Source organism: Neomonachus schauinslandi, chromosome 6 (assembly GCF_002201575.2).
Source record: "Neomonachus schauinslandi chromosome 6, ASM220157v2, whole genome shotgun sequence".
NCBI classification, from domain to species: Eukaryota; Metazoa; Chordata; class Mammalia; order Carnivora; family Phocidae; genus Neomonachus; species Neomonachus schauinslandi.
The window spans coordinates 129,270,963-129,286,737 of NC_058408.1; the positions used below are offsets into that span (position 1 = coordinate 129,270,963).

A 15,775-nucleotide genomic window follows, 5' to 3' on the forward strand; every position below is an offset into this window, starting at 1 on the left:
CGGCCGGCCAGACGGGAGGGGCTCGGTGGGCACCTTCCCGGTCCTCAGCGGGTGGGGGAGGGCGGGGCAGGTTCTCACACACTTCGTAAATAGGGAAACTGAGGCCCCGGGCGCCCGCTCCCCTCCCCTACAGAAGCTTCCCTTCCCAGTTCTTTGCAACGCTTGCTCATGCCCACTCAGACTTCCAGTCACGACTGAAATGTCACCTCCTCAGCGTGTCTTCCTCAACATCCTCCCCATCTCCTCTCCTCTGCATAATTACAGATTTGTGTGACCCTTAATTAAAGTCTGCCCCTGTCCTAGACCCCAGGCTCCCTGAAGTCACACTGTGGCTTGACTCCTCCCATTACTTCCCCTGGGCCCGGTGTAGGTGCGGATATATATTGGCTGTAGGCTGAATATTGAACAGATATGTCTTTCACCTTAAAGGCTCAGGCTGGGAAACGGATTCAGCAGCGGTGAGGGAGGGCACAGCACAATGCAAGGGTTAACTGTGAGGCTAGGAATAGTAAGAATGGAGGTTGAGCTTCTGAGTGAGTACTGGGTTCAGATCTCGTTAATAGCAATAACTCAACACCTCCCAGCCTCCATTAACCTGCCCTGGACTACCCCAGGCTGGGGCCTGCCCGGCCCTCCAGCACGGACTTAATCCAGACTCAAGACCACGTTATTTCCCAAACCCTGCCCTTGTTTCTGCCTTTGGCCCCTCCCACCACCGCTTCCATTCACCAATCCTCGGGGAGCCGAGCGTTACAGGCCTCTGAAAGGCTGAAGGCTCCTGGAGGGCTCAGGAGAGGCGGGCTGGGGGTCTATCCGGAGACTAGAGGAAATGCCTTTATTTTCCCTGGGGGATCAAAGAAACTGCCAATTGCTGGACTTTGGTCTAAGCGAACTGGCTGGTTAGGTCTGCTGGAAAGAAATGATTTTGTGGAGGAAGGAACGGCAGGTTCATAAGAAAGAGGGTCAACCTCATGGAGATGCCCTGAGATTCTGATTCTGGAGGCCTAGGGGTATAGCCTGAGCTTTTGGGGAGTTAAGCACCAACGTGATTTGCTTGCACAGCCAAGGGTGAGGGGTTCCACCTCTCCTAGGCTCCTAAGTTTTCTAAAGTTTGGGCTCAGACCCCCAGTGAATCAGAAAGCTGGGGCTGAGGCCCAGGAACCTGCATTTCTGATACCTTCCCCCTACCTGCCCATCTCAGTTTGAGAACTCCCTTAGTATTCCATGCTTCTTTCAATCCTCACATCCACACTAAGAGGAAGGTCCTATCACCCCCATTTTACAGATGAAGAAACAGAAGCTCAGCCACTGCCCAAGGTCATCCAACTTGGAAAGAGCAGTGGTATATATACCCACCTGCCAAGAATGGAAATGGTAGGGTGGATGGGGCAGAGGAGGACCTGCTAAACCTGCCTCCAAGAGGAGTTAGGAAGGTGGGGAGTTCCCATTCGCCCCCCCACCCTGACCTGGCAGTCCGGGCATGCTCATCTCTCTAGGACAGAAGGGAAGACCAGGAGAGACTGTGTCCCAGAGTGCCTGGCTGGGCCCCTTGAAGCTCACATGGTGGCTATGTACTGCTCAGCCAACTTGCCACTCCCGGGGAGGAACTCATTTCTCAGGCTTTTGTCCAGAATGAGGGAGGCCTGGGAAAGGGAAAGGTGCCTCCCTGCTCCGCTATGTTCCTGCGGGTCCTGCAGGAGAAGCCCTCGGGGGCCTGGGACCACAATGGCCCGCTGACCATCTGCTGGCTGCCGGTGGCCCAGGCGGACGTGGCTTCCTCACAGTGCCATAGCCACCTACCTTCCTCCTCTCTCGTTTGTGCAGCTGCCGGCTGCCCAGGATTCGCTTTGAGCTTGTCAACAGCACCAAGAAGGGAGGCAGGCAGGTCATTCTCGGGTGACAGGAGCACACCGAGGCTTGGGAGTGGGAGAGGGACGTAATTTCCAGGTGCCCAGGCAGCAATACTCAGCTTGGTTATTCAACAGGTTCATCTGGGGAGCTGGTTACAAATTCAGACGTGGAGCCCCACTCCAGCCAACCACACTGTCTGCATCTTTGACAAGTGCTGGCCGAGAACTCCATCCCTTCGCTACAACCCTGACAGGCAGGCAGGAGTGGTACCAGGGGGCACTGCAGTCTCCATCAGGACCCCAGCCACCGCTAAGAAACATTTCTGCTTCCTAAGAACGATGTGCTTGCAGTGCCAAAGAAGCTTCCAGACAGATCCCCGGCTGGCCTGTCCTTTAACGGAAGTATAAGCCCTTTCCACCGGGACCCCTCTGCAGGATGTGTGGCTTCCACGGCTTACAGGTGAGGAGGGCAAAGCTTAGAGAAGTGACAACTTGTTCAAGGTCACACAATGAGTAGCGGCAAGGCTGGGATTAGGCACGGAGAACCCAGGCCTTGGCGCTCAGATCCTCAAACACTGCCACCCCAGAGCCATGGGTGCAAGGAAGGGAGGGGAATGTCTGACCCAGAGAAGCACCTGGGTCAGTGGGGGTGGCCGAGCTCTGACTGAATGGTGGGAGTGGCCGGCACAGGGTACCTGGCCTCCGGCCCGAGCAGACCTGGCCCTAAGAGGGAACCTCTTGCAAGTTTCTGGTTGGGCACCTTTGAACGAAGCCATTTCGTATTTTCAGGCGCTGGATATGCTGAGAAGCGGCTTAGGTACCCAGTGGCTGGGACTACCCCATCCCTCACATATCAGGGCACGGGCGGGGGAAAGGCAGGGCCTGGCCACCTCCAGCTGCCCTGCAGTCAGTCCTGGCCCGGGCAGGACTGCAGGACCCTCTGCCGGGGTTCAGCTCCCTAACAACTCAAGACCGCCTCCCATTCTTCCCCTCCTTGCTCCAATTCTTGCCCAGAGCTGGTGCTGACAGCCCCCACCCTGCTGGTGATTCCACTCAGGTAGGTCACAGTCTAGCCTCCTTGCAACTTGCTGCTGAATCACTATATCCCAGGGAGCCGCAGGAAGCAGAAGGGGAGGGGAAGGCCAGTCTCCCTCTAGTGCCGCCAGAAGCTAATGTAATTGCAAAGGCTCCCAGGCTGTATCCTGACCTGGTCCCAACAGGCCACTCAGCCTTCTCCACAACTGGTACTGAGGATGACTAAGCCCCCAGGTACAGTGACCCGGCCATTCCAGGCAGACTGGGACAGTTGGCCAGCCTCTGGTCCATAGGTCTGGCCTGGCTGGGGGGGAGAGGGGTGGAGTTCCTCCAACACAGCACTGTACCCCTCCCTCATCTCAGACTCCTGAGGCCTCCCCCATCCCCTCCCCCACAATCTCGGGATATAAACAGTTCATCTCCTGTCCCTGCCTCTAGGGTGCAGGGGACAGGTTCCGGAAGCAGAGAGAGCCCAGTTCAACCCTCTGCTACTTGCTGGCTGGGTGGCCATCTTGAGCCTCTGTTTCTCTATCTGTAGAATGGGGATAATAACAGTACCTTAAGATTTAGGGAAGATGAAATGTACAGTATGCATAAAAGGGCTTGCGTAGTGCCTGGCCCAGAAAATGCCATATAAATTGTCCTTGTTATTAGTCTTTCACACCTGGAACTGACCCCACCTCAGTTGCTAGCCAAATGGCAAAGTCCTGTTTAAACTTGGACATCACCATGATGCTGGCAGCACAGTACCAAGCAGGGGCAACTCCAGCCCCGTTTGCAGAGTTTTGCGCTTTCACAGACACCAAACAAGCCTGCTCTCTGCCGAGCGCGGTCCACCCAGGAAGAGCCCTTTTCCACACAATGAACGTCTGAACAGGGCTCGTCTGGCTACAACCATACTTTCAGGGAGACACTGACCCCTAGGAATTGGCATGCCTGGGCTCACTTATCAGGTGCCTTTAACCTCCCAGAGTGGCCTACTCTCTGAGCCCCAAGCCACAAGACATGAAGGTCCTGCATTTTCATGCTATGGCTGAAAGGTGGGTCAGCTTACTTTCCCCCCCTTTTTTCCCACTTTAATTTCTCTGGGTGAGACACGCTGCTCTCCTCCTGCAGACGTTCTAGTGAAGGGGCTGGGCTGGAGACAGCAAAGCGCATGAGGCCGGAGGTGGGGGGCAGGAAAGGCAGTTAACAATTCCTACCTACTGGTCACCTATCTTGGCACATGCCGTCCCACTCTCTGCCCTCCCCTGAGAGTTCCTGGAACCCATGTGACCTTCAGGGCTTGGAAACAGGCAGGGGTGGTGGTAACCCATTTTATGAATAGGAAGACTGAGCTCCTGAGGGCTTCCGTGGTTTGCCCAGCCTCCCGAAGCTGAAGTGACATTGCTGATGGGGTCCTCCCCACCCTGAGGCCCGCCGGGGAGTGGGCTGCAAGAAGGGGATGCAGGAGCAGCAGGGACAGGTTCTTGCTGGGGAAAGGAGGCGGCGGTCCTGCCAGTCAGGGATCCCCCGGGGTAGGAGAGCCGCTGAGGGTCTGGCCAGGCCAGCTCTGTGGAAGGACGCTGAGTCCCTGCCAGGTGGAACTCTGAGTCCTCTGCTGCCTGCCACCCCCTCTCCCTCCCATTCTTGCTCCCATTAGAGAGTGCCCTGACAGAGGAGGACACGCACGCAGGAACTTCCAGCCTGATGTTCTCACCCTCCTGTCTGCTGGCTGACATTGGCCGCTCGGCCCAGGACGCCCGTCTGCAGGGCCTGCTGCTGCTTGAAACTGCGTGAGAGGCCTGCTGGCTGGCCAGCCGGCTGGCTCTGGGGGTGACCTTGAGAGCCCAGGGTCTCAGGGGACCTGGGTGGGGCCTGGACTCGGGGGGCTGGAGTGAGGGTATGCAACCGTGGCCAGGGCAGTGACACGGAGCCCGTGAGATGTGTAACAATGATCTTGACTGACATTATCCGCCCCTGAGCATGTTTTCAGCTCCTGCCGTAGGCTGCTTGTGAAGGCCTGGGCAGGCACAGGAGAAACGACCTGCTCTGGCCTGCGAGTTTAGGGTGAAGTTGGGGGAAGAGAACTAACCAGCACAGTGAGAAACCTAACATTCTGAGACATTCCAAGAGGCACAGGAATGGTTATATTCCAAGTGCAGAAAAAAGAGAGATCCCGGAGTCACGGAACATCTAAGACAGGCTTCCAGGAGCAGTGGGCTTTGAGCTGAGCCTTGAAGGATCAGAGGTATTTGGATCCATGGAGAGAGCAGAGGGTAGTGGAAGGCTCTAGAACCAGGAACAAGCAGCTCCAAACAGGAGGAGTTGAACTGGGGAGGGTGGGTAAGCAGATGGACGGGCAGGGAAAGGCCAGGCCGGAGGGGGTCGGGGAAGGGGTGGGGTGGGGTCGATGTCCCCCCGTGAAATCCAGAAGATTTCGGAGTCAGGGAGGGATGTGGTCAGAGTGTGACTGGAGGAAGATTTTTGTTAAGAGGCGAGGCAGGCGGTCGGGGGCAGGACGGGAAAGAGCTAATGCCAATTCTGGCACTGACATCAATAGATCCTGGTTCTGGGCCCAGCTCTGCCCCAGCGGCTGGTGCACCTGGGCAGGCCGCTTCAAACTAACGGCTTTCAAGTCACAGGCTGTGACCCCGTACTGAGTTCTGAAACCAACCTGGTGTGTCCCAATAAGCATTTTAAAAATATAGATGAAACGATGACGTCCGTCATGGTGAGGTCAGCATTGTCTTGTGAAACCTGTTTCGGATGTCCACCTACTTACTCATCTGTATTGGGTTGTGATGGGAAATGTGTCACTATGGCAGAAAAAGTGACACTGACAACAGTGACCAATGAAGGTTCGGGGCCCATTTCCCAGCCCTCACGGGAGGGTACTTCCAGGTGCCCGCACAGCCTGTTGATTCTCTGTGAAACCAATGCAGTGGGGCAGAGCATGTTGGTCCAGACGCTGAGAGAGGAGGGTCTGGGCAAAGGCACTTCAGGTCAGCTGAGGTCGGGGGACGGCTGGGGGAATCTCCCACCCGGCTTAGCCCCTAGCTGGGTCTCTGTTCTGGCTTTTCAGAGCCTTTGAACGGAATGGTCCTGCGGGGCAGCGACCTCCAGGAAAGACAGACAGGGGGGGATGAATGCTGTTCATTACCCCCATTTGTGCCCTGATGTAAACTGGGGCACTGAGGGCCCTTGTGTCTGACAAGAATCCGTCCTTTCTCCATAGGATGTGTTTTCCAGGGTCCCGAGAATGGGCCCCATTGTGGCCATGTGGCTAGTCCAGAGAGGCCGGAATTCCTGCCCTGGGCGAAAAAGCCAAATTCCTGGGGAGGGAAAGGGTCTTGGGGGCCCCCCAGGCTGAGTCTCAGAGAGGTCCATGCCAGGGCTACGGCACAGCCCAGAAACCTCCCCGGCCTTGTGCTTATCTGCCGAACATCCCAGAGCATCTCTGCCGCAGCTCCATCCACAGCAAAAAGACAAAGCGCTGTCTATCTGTCTTCTCTGGCTGGACTCACCGTGTTGGGCAAAGGCCCTGAGCATGCTGCCAGCCCGCGGATAATTCCACTGTGTCCAGGCCTCGGAGCAGAGGGTTAAGAGTGTGGGTGGGGTGAAGCCTGGCTCAGCCACTTGCCACTCGGTGACACAGGCAAGTCACTTACCCTCTCTGGACTTTCAGTTGTCAAAGGGAGACATAAATACCCTACGTTTGTGGTGGGAATGACGTGAGACCATGTGCAAAGCTCTTAAAACAGAACCTGGCACGTGGAGAGAACCTGGCCGAGAGCCTGACTTCACAGCAGGGGCTCGATGGAGTGTGGATGGTGGCCAGGATATAGGAATTGCTGACGGGCCCACCCTTGTGGGTATGGACTTCATGAGGCTCTGGCCCTATTGCCCAGGGGGCCAGCTCAGGACCCTGGAAACAATGGGCCTGGGTCTCTACTTGTGTGCATGCCAAGAAGTCCCACCTGGATGGCAGCTGATGAGCAGTCTGTGGAGGAGGGGGAGGCGGGGGTGCAGGCACAAAGCTGGTTTCCTCGAGGGAAAATGAGGCTGCTCAGCCCTCTGGCTGCAGAGTGCTGTGAGCCTCCCACAGGCTGCCTGAGCCTTGGCACCCTCTGCTGCCTGACTGTGGGTCTCCCTGGACTTCTGGAAGGGGCAGTGACAAAATGGCAAAGGTCCTGGAGAGAGGAGGGCAGAGGGGGTCTTCCATGTTTGCAGGCTTTCCTGGTCTGTCTCCAAGGACATTTGTCTGTCTGTCCACCCAGCTGTCCATGTCTTAACTGAGACCCAACCCAGTCTTGTGTCTGAGCAGAAGACACAAGAGTTCTGCCCTCACAGAGCACACTGTCTAGCTGGGAGCGACAAGACAAACACGCGGGAAAAGAAAACATACAGTCACTTTGTGATTTGATATCCCGGTCAAAAGGATTTGTTGTATAGGAATTTCCTGGGAAGGGGAGGTCAGAGGGGTCTGGGGCAGTTGGGAAGGGCTGTCTAGAAGAGGGGGCTCTAGAGCTAGCCTTGAAAGATGAATATTAGAAAGAGCAGAGGCGGGCGCCTGGGTGGCTCAGTTGGTTAAGCGACTGCCTTCGGGTCAGGTCATGATCCTGGAGTCCTGGGATTGAGTCCCGCGTCGGGCTCCCCTGCTCAGCGGGGAGTCTGCTTCTCCCTCTCCCGCTCCCCTGCTTGTGCTCTCTCTCTCTATCTCATTCTCTATCTCATTCTCTCTCTCAAATAAATAAATAAAATCTTTAAAAAAAAAAAAGAGCAGAGGCTGGAAGGAGGTTTAGGTGGAAAGGAGGAGGTGAGCAAAGGGGCAGGGGCAGGAACAGATATGGGATCTTGCGTGCGTGTGTGGGGGTGTATGTGTGTGTATTGGCGTGTGGTCGTGTGTGTGCTAGGAGCAGAGGGTGAGGAGACCTCAGGGAGGCTGTCTGCCTGGGGCGGGGGTGGGCAGGACCTGCACCTGGGGCTGGACTCAAGTGAAGGCACATGGCTTAGATTTTAGAAGAAACTTGATGGGAGAAACCCAGGGGTGATGCGTGTAACAAAAGGTCTTCCCCTAGAAGGTGGCAGCACCAAGCTCCGTGACAGACAGTCCGGTTTCCATCTGGTTCTGCTTTTCCCTGTGTAGCCCGTGGGATGGGCACTTGTTTCGGGGAAGACAGAAGACTGCTTCGGTCCACACTATAGTGGCCCCTTTTGCAGAAGTGTGCATGATCTGTGTGTGTGTGTGTGTGTGTGTGTGTGTGTGTGTGTGATACACACTGGGGCCGCACTGCTGAGCAGACCTCCAGGTTGGCCCCCGGCTCTAGGCCACTCACTCCCCAGCCCTGGCCTAACTTCGAGCTAGGCCAAGGGCTCTCTGCTTCCCACAGACGCCCAGGAGCCTCCAAGGCCCAGCTCTGCTTGTTCCTGCCTGGAGCCACACAGTGAGCAGCGGGGAAGCAAGGCTATTTGTGCTCATGGCCTCCTCACGCGCCCTCCCACCCTCTCCAGTGTTTCACAACATTCCAGCCCAGAAAGTCCATTGTGATTCTGACCCCCCATGGCACCGAGTGTCCCAATTCTGTCCCCAACACCTAGTGGTGCCCCAGCCCGAGCGGCCCAATAGAATGGTGATCACCGATAGAAATGGCCTCCATCTGCACTGGCCAATCTGGTGGGCACTGCCATCGTGTCTGTCAAGCACTTGGAATGTGGCTAGTATGACCCGAGAACTGATAATCTGCTCTAATACAAATTTTAATTTAAATAGCCACAGTGCACTGCCCAGTACATTGGACAGTGTGGGCTAGACCACTGAGCTGAACGCGGCTCGTGCGGGAGATGCATATGTATGCAGCTGCCTGTCTTCAGATCCCAGCGCTGCCAGATCGTTCTGAGGGTCTCTGTCTTCATTTCTGCTCTGCAAACTGAAGAGCCCAATAGCACCCGCCTAACTGGATCGCTGGAGGACAAAAGAAGTTGATGCCTGTGAAGTACCTGGGGGCCAGCAGGCTCGATAAAGGCGAGACTGCCTGAGCCCCCTGCACAGCCCACTGGCCCCACCGCCCAGTCACAGAGCCCCGCACAGGCCCAGTGGCTCGGGGTGGGGGCGGAGCAGCTTGGGAAGGACGTGGGGAGACGGGCCTGGCTGGCCCTAGCGGGGTGGGCCAAGGCTTGGAGTGCTTGTTTAGAGACGAAGAGACCCAGGCTTGGGGGGGAGGGAGGGTGGGGAAAGCCACTTCGCCAAGACCATGTGGCTGGTGGGTGGCAGAGCTGAGTGGTTCAAGCCCCATCTATGTGGCTGTTAGATTTTCCTATTCCCCAGGAAGCCCAGCTGCTGCCAGGCTGCCAGGCCTCCCGGGGGCCTTGGCCCTCATTGGTTGGAGGCAGCAGGGGTGACAGCCAAGTGTGGGTCCCCCTCATAGCTGGCCAAGCAGTGTTGCTCCATGAAGGAACAGGCAGCTGCCACACTCAGCACACTCTGGGCCCAGGGAACTTGGGATGCTCCGGGCCAACCTGGGCCCACAGCAGGCTGGGGGCTTCCCAAGGGCACTTCCTCAACTACTGCCTCCCCTGAGCAGCATGTGAGAGAGAGGGTGGACCCAGGAGTCTCGAAAGATACCAAACCGGGCTGCCCAACGTGGTGGTGGGGGGGGGCCCCCAAGACCTGGGTTTCAGGTTCAACTCTATCTGAACCAGAGCATAACCTGGGGGATGGCCCTCTCTCTGTGCCTTGGTTTCCCTGACTGAAAAAATCAAGGACTGGGCCCCTCTTAACTTCTGCAGAGAGGCCTCCAGCTCCGGGCCCCAGACAGGCCTGCACGCCACATGCCACGGACGAGCAAGCCGGAGCCCTGGGTACCGGCTTCCTGCTCCAGCCCTCCTACCGGCATTGAACGTGCTCTCTCCTCTGGGTCAGCCGGGCTCCAACCAGTGAATTCACTGCTCTCCAGGACACCCATTATAGATCCCTGTGGGCCAGCCCTGGGCCACCACCTTCATCCTCTGCTTTGTAATGACACCTGAGCGTCTGCTGCCAAGAAGTCCTCTGTGGCCCTGGAGGAGGCCTGAGCCCTTGGACCCCAGAGCATGGAGGGGAATGGGGAGGGGGAGGCAGGGGGTGGGTCAGGCCTTAGTAGGCGTCACCACTGAACAGCTCTCCCACACTGAGTGAACCCTTCTTTCCCAAAGATGTGTGTGGGTGTGTGTGTTGGGGGAAGGGGGGATACTGCTATTATTGCTGTTATTATTATTATACTGTAATTGACGAGAATGGTACTTTTTCAAGCATTTACGTAAGACCAGCTACCAAACTAAGCCCTTGACATATACCAGCTCATTTTATTCTCACAACACTCCTATGTGGTAGATTCTCTTATTTCCTCCATGTTACAGAAGAGAAATGGAGGATCAGGGAGGGTATGTAACTTGCCTAAAGTAACACAGCTAGTGAGCCCAAGCTGTCTTAGTCTAGTGCTCCAATCATTTACCACCTGTGGCTGTAAGGACACCTTAAAATCCAGATATGCTAAATTAGGAGTAGGTAGGGAAAAGGTAAGATGGAGGCAAAGACTTGGGGTCAACACCATACAACACCATCGAGTTGTAGACACTTTCTTGGGGAGGTTACAACTTCAGCTCTCGTGTGAGGAAGGGGACCCTGGCTAAGACATGCGGTGCAGTGTCCCCGACCACCCACTCAGGGAGGCGGTGGTTTCTGACTCTAATGTGGCCTATCCAGAGCGCCCTGGCAGACGAGTTTCCCTGGGCAGCTTCTTGGAGGCTCTGCCACGGAAGGGAGCCTCCAGCAGGCCCAGGCTGGGTCTGCAGCCCGAGGACAGCCCGGCCTCACGCAAGGGCAGGTTTGACAGTCTCCTGAGGGGCTGTTTCTCTTGGCAGAGTTGTCATGAATTCTGGGAACAGAGACGCTGGCTTGATGCTGTCCTGGGCTCTGCCTCCCTCTGACTTTCTCTCCTTCTGACGCCTCCAGAACCTGGCCTGGCATGGCACCCTCTTTTCCTTTGTAGTTCTTACATTACTACGATGTCTTTGCTGTCTCCTCCCCTCCACGGCAGGCCGCAGGAGGCAAGCCTGGTCTCCCCAGGCCTCACCCAGGGCAAGGCACAGCAGGTGTTTGCTGAATGAAGGCACCAATGTCCTGACCACGGGCAACCTGGCTCGGGGCTGCCGGGGGCTTCTGAGGGGCTGGCCAGAGCTGCGGCATGATCCTGAGCTGGCCTCGGGCAGACCCTGGGTCTCTACCCTCCACTCCATTTTCCCCGGTGAAGCCCAGTGGAAGTGCTGCTTCCTGCAGGGGGTCCTCCTTGATGACTATGGGTGGGTCAGCAAATGTGGATGTTAGTGTGTATAAAATGCCAAAGTACTTGGACAGTCTCTACGTGCAGAGTTCACCCTGATGGCTCAGTGCGTTTCCCCTCCATTGGTGAGGATGGCCTTGGTGTCCTGGGCTCCATCCCCTGGCTGTGACGTCATGCAGGGTTGCCATGGGAACTACCGGGCCAGCACAGCGAGGCTGCAGGCTCTTGCTGACAGCCTGCATTCTGCTGTGGGATGTGTTAGTGCCTCACATGGGTCCCTCCCTTCCCCAGCTGGACCACAGTGCCTCCTTTGCCTGGCTCCCCCGTGGGCCCGAGTCTGAGAACAAGGGCACGCGTGTGCTTAGGAAGGGCGGCCTGTTTAAGAGGCTAGCTCAGTAGCGAGCTGAGATCTGAACCCAGTGCCAGCTGACTCCTAAGCCAGTGCTTGGAACCGTCACGATCCTGATCTTTCTATCCTTCCTGTCTATCAGCCTTCCCACCCTCCCGCTCAGAAGCCTCCAAGCCAGCATTCACAGGCCTCCATCAGGCCAGGCCCTCTCCCTCCAAGCAAACTGGTAACCTGGGTTAAGAGCTGTGAAGAAAAGGGAAAGGTTGCAGAGATGGAGAGAAAGTGCGGTTTCTCTGAGGAGTGAGGATTCTAGGAGAACATGAGGAGCAGATGGAATGGGGGGCGGGGGCTGGGGCCTTCAGGCTGGGGATGGGTAGGGAACCAGGCCTCCCAGGCCCAGGCCACCTCGAACCTGCTTGGAAGTCATCCTAAGCACCATGGAGAGCCATGTCAGTGGTAGCTTACACAGGCTCTTTGGAAAGCCCCCTCTGGCTGCTCTTTAGAGGTGGACGGGGGAGGGGGGAGCAGGAGAGCTGGAGGAAGAAACCTCAGTGGGTGCATAAAAGGCCTGCCCTTGGGTGGGACCACCAGTCCTTGGCCAGCTCCCAGAACTCCCTATGGGATGAGGCCCCAGTGGCCCACAGGGCATCTGGTTGATCATGCACTACTTTTGGCTGCCTTCCCTCCCCTGCCTAACTTCACTCCTTCACTGGCGTCTCCCGGTATCACCTCCCAAATAAACTGCCTGGGTTCAAATCCTCCCCAGACCTGCTTCTGCAGTATTCTGAACCGAGACACCTGCTTCTCCCTGTCTCTGACATGAAGTATCCACTCCCCTCCACCCCACTTGCCCACCAAGATCCTCACAGTCTGCTGGACCTAGCACATGACCAACACATAGTGGGGGCTTTACCCAGACATGCCAACATGGGGACAACCCACGTCCCCTGTCCTCTGGCTCTCAGGGTGGCTGCCTGCAGCCCTGCCGGCCTCTGGGAGGCTCTGACCAGTAAGACAGTCTCACAGGTGCCCTCTCTTGCATGAAGTGGGGGCCAGAGCACTTCCTGCCATTAACCTTAAATTCTCTGGCTTGGCAGGCACCGCCTTCTGTAACTGGGAGCCTGCTTCTGTGTAATTAGATCGGACCTGACCACAGCCCAGCTCCCACTTCCCTGGCCATTCAGAGACGCCAGCCCCTCCTCCCAGCCCATCAGGTAGGCTGTGATTCGAGTCTCTGCAAAGGTTGAGCTCGGGCCGCCAGGTGCCCTTCTGTGCACCAGCATGCAGGATGCTCTGCAAATCAGCTGGGGAAGTTTCTGAGAGCCAGAGGAACACTGGATTCAGTCAAACAACGTGGTGCTAGTCCAGTTTCTCTGGGTGACCTTGGGCAAATCATCGTCCCCCCCCCCAACCCTGCAGAACCTGTCAGTGCAACGTGAGGGCAGGGCGGGAGGCTGTCTGAAGGCTGGGGCTGGGGGAAGCCCTCCCCTCCTGCCTCTCAGTGGGATGCAACCCGGACCCGGACGGCAGAGGCTGTTTGGATGGCTCCAGAAACGGCCAACTGACACGGCTGCGCGCTGAGCGTCGTGAGGGCACTGGCTGGCCAGGCCTCTGGCTCCTCCCTCACCACGTCGCAGCCCAGCAATGGCAGTGGCAAAAATAGGTCCCAGGGATTATGAGCACGTGCCAGGCAGTGTGCTAAGCACTTGGTGAGCTTTACTGAGGGTGTGAGCCAGGCTCTCCCACCGGACTGCCGGATTCTCATCATCTCTGCCACGCATCAGCTTTGCAAGTCACATGATGTCCCTTTGCCTTCGTGGGTTTAACTGGAAATTGGGGAAAATAAGGTTGCCCACCTCATGGATAGATGCAAAAATTAAATGAGCTAAAACACATACATTGCTTTCTGCTAAACCCCTGCCCTGCCTGCAGGTTGCCCCAGTAGAGAGTTGCTCATCTTGTGGCTTAGCCCCTAGGCCTGTTGCCTGTGCCCACTGGCCTTCCCAGATGCCCTGTGGGGCGAAACCGTATGTGCACTTCCTGGGGATGGGGATGAAGTCCAAGGTGAGCACCCGAAGCCCTCCACCCGAAGCCCCCACTCAATGGCCAGTCCATCTCAGAGCAGCACTGAGAAGGTGAAGCAGGCCTTGCCCGCGGGCTACTGAACAATTTGTGCAAGGGCCAAAGCAGCCAGAACTAACAGAAGGTCTAGAAGTCAGAGCAGAATACAGTAGAGGAAAGAACCCAGTCTCCAGGAACATACATCTCCTCTTCCCAGACAGCAGCAAGGGAAGGGATGCTAATGGGGGCTCCTTTTGGGGAAGAATTAAAAACCTCCCTTGGATCCTTTTAGTTCTAAAAACTTGGGCGCCTGGGTGGCTCAGTTGGTTAAGCATCTGCCTTCGGCTCAGGTCATGATCCCAGGGTCCCGGGATGGAGTCTGGCATTGGGCTCCCTGCTCAGTGGGGAGCCTGCTTCTCCGTCTGCCCTTCCCCCTGCTCTCTTGTGCTCTGTCAAATAAATAAATTAAACCTTTAAAAAAAAAGTTCTAAAACTGGATTGTGGGGATGGTTGCACAAAACTCTAGAAATTTACTAATAGTCATTGGATTAACTGTACACTTAAAATCAGTGGTTTTTGTCTCATGTCAATTTTATCTCAATAAGGCTATTTGAAAATAAAATCTCCTGCCTAGCCTCAGGTAGGGAGAGCCTCAGGCTATGTGTCCTGGGGTGGGGCAAAGGGAAGGGGGTTCCCATTAATTCAGGGTTCCTCATGTGATAAATGGGCCATGTGATAGAGAGGGAGTGAGGGGGGCTTAAGGGCTTGGTTTGATGCTGGGGTCAGAGCTGGGTCCAAGGAAGGCCCAAATCAGGTATCAGTCTGGGCAGCACCTGGCTTCCCTTTCAGGACGACAGAGTGAGGCTGGTTCTGGAAGCATGTCAGAGGTCTGAGCCACAGCAGGAAGGCCCTCCTGGGAGCTCTGGAGGCTGGGGGCGGGGGTCTCAGGGAGGGTACCCGGAACTGGCCCTGGGGCTCCTGAGCCTGGTAACTTTTCAAGGATGTGGGCTGACAAGAAGCCTGGGCTCCCCTTAAAGAGTCCCCACATATGGAAAGTGCCCTCATCTTGTACCTTCAACAGCCCCCATCTGTGACCACAGCAACCATGGGGTCCTAATTCAACTATTCTGCCCTCTGGTCAGATACAGGGTCCCAACTGGCAATTTGGACTACTCACCCTGGCCATGGCCCCCATGCTTCTCTCCATCACACACCCATGTGTGGTTAGCTGGGTGTAGATCTGAAGTTGGAAGGGTTTGAATCCAGCCTCTGACACTTACTAGTTGAGAGGTAACTTAACCAACATGAGCCTAAGCTTCCTCATCTACAGAAAAGGAGGCATAAATCTCATAGAATTATACTGATGGTTAAACAAGGTCATGCTCAAGGACCCAGCACAGTTTTTGGCGGTATCAGCCAAATCTACGGGCATCTGCCCCCACACAGGCAACTGTAATGCCCCAAATTTCCACAAGGTGGAGCGAGATACACACAGATCCCAAGTACTAAGTTACCCAAAGTTAAGAGGTGCCTAAACGCCAATCTACAGGGCTTGTGAAAGGGAAGGGTCACATGACCTGCAGAATGCTTGTCTCTTCCACATCTGACTGTATCTATGAAAGTCTTTCTTTCCCATAGCCATCAGGCACCCCTGCAGATTCCAGTTGCTACATGCTTGGAGCATTGCAATAGCCAGCGGGTCCTGATAAGATCACAGAATGTCAGAGCCAGGAGGGACCCTAGAGAACCCCAAATTTTGCTCCTTCACCTGACGCTGAAACACAGAAAGGGTTAATGACTGTCCAAGGTCACCCCCTGGACACTGGATGCCTCAGGCCCAACTCCTCTGGCTTAGCCCTAGCCAACGCTCTCAGTCTCCAGGAAGACAGAATTTCTTTCAATTCCTTGAAACTGCCCAGTCTCAGGGACTCTCTCTGACCTGAATGTCCCTGTCTCCTATTCCCCTGCAGTGGGTGTCTCTGGCCTCACCTCTCCAGGGAGGCTGCCCTGACCACCTCACCAGGCCAGCCTACTGCTGTGGACGGCCCAGCACCTATATAATCACTTGTTTGGTTTCTGCCATCTCCACGGGATTGGCAGCTGTTATAAGCCCCATTTTACAGGTGAAGAAACTGAGGTCTTGGCGTTTAAGTAATTCTCAGGCCACAGAGTAGGTGGGG

At 56.1% G+C, this 15,775-nt stretch overlaps 1 protein-coding gene across 1 annotated transcript in view; it reads right to left on the reverse strand.

The window, feature by feature from the left end:
- The window catches only part of SH3PXD2A (SH3 and PX domains 2A), a 237,123-nt gene that overhangs the window by 84,332 nt on the left and 137,016 nt on the right, over positions 1 to 15,775 (reverse strand).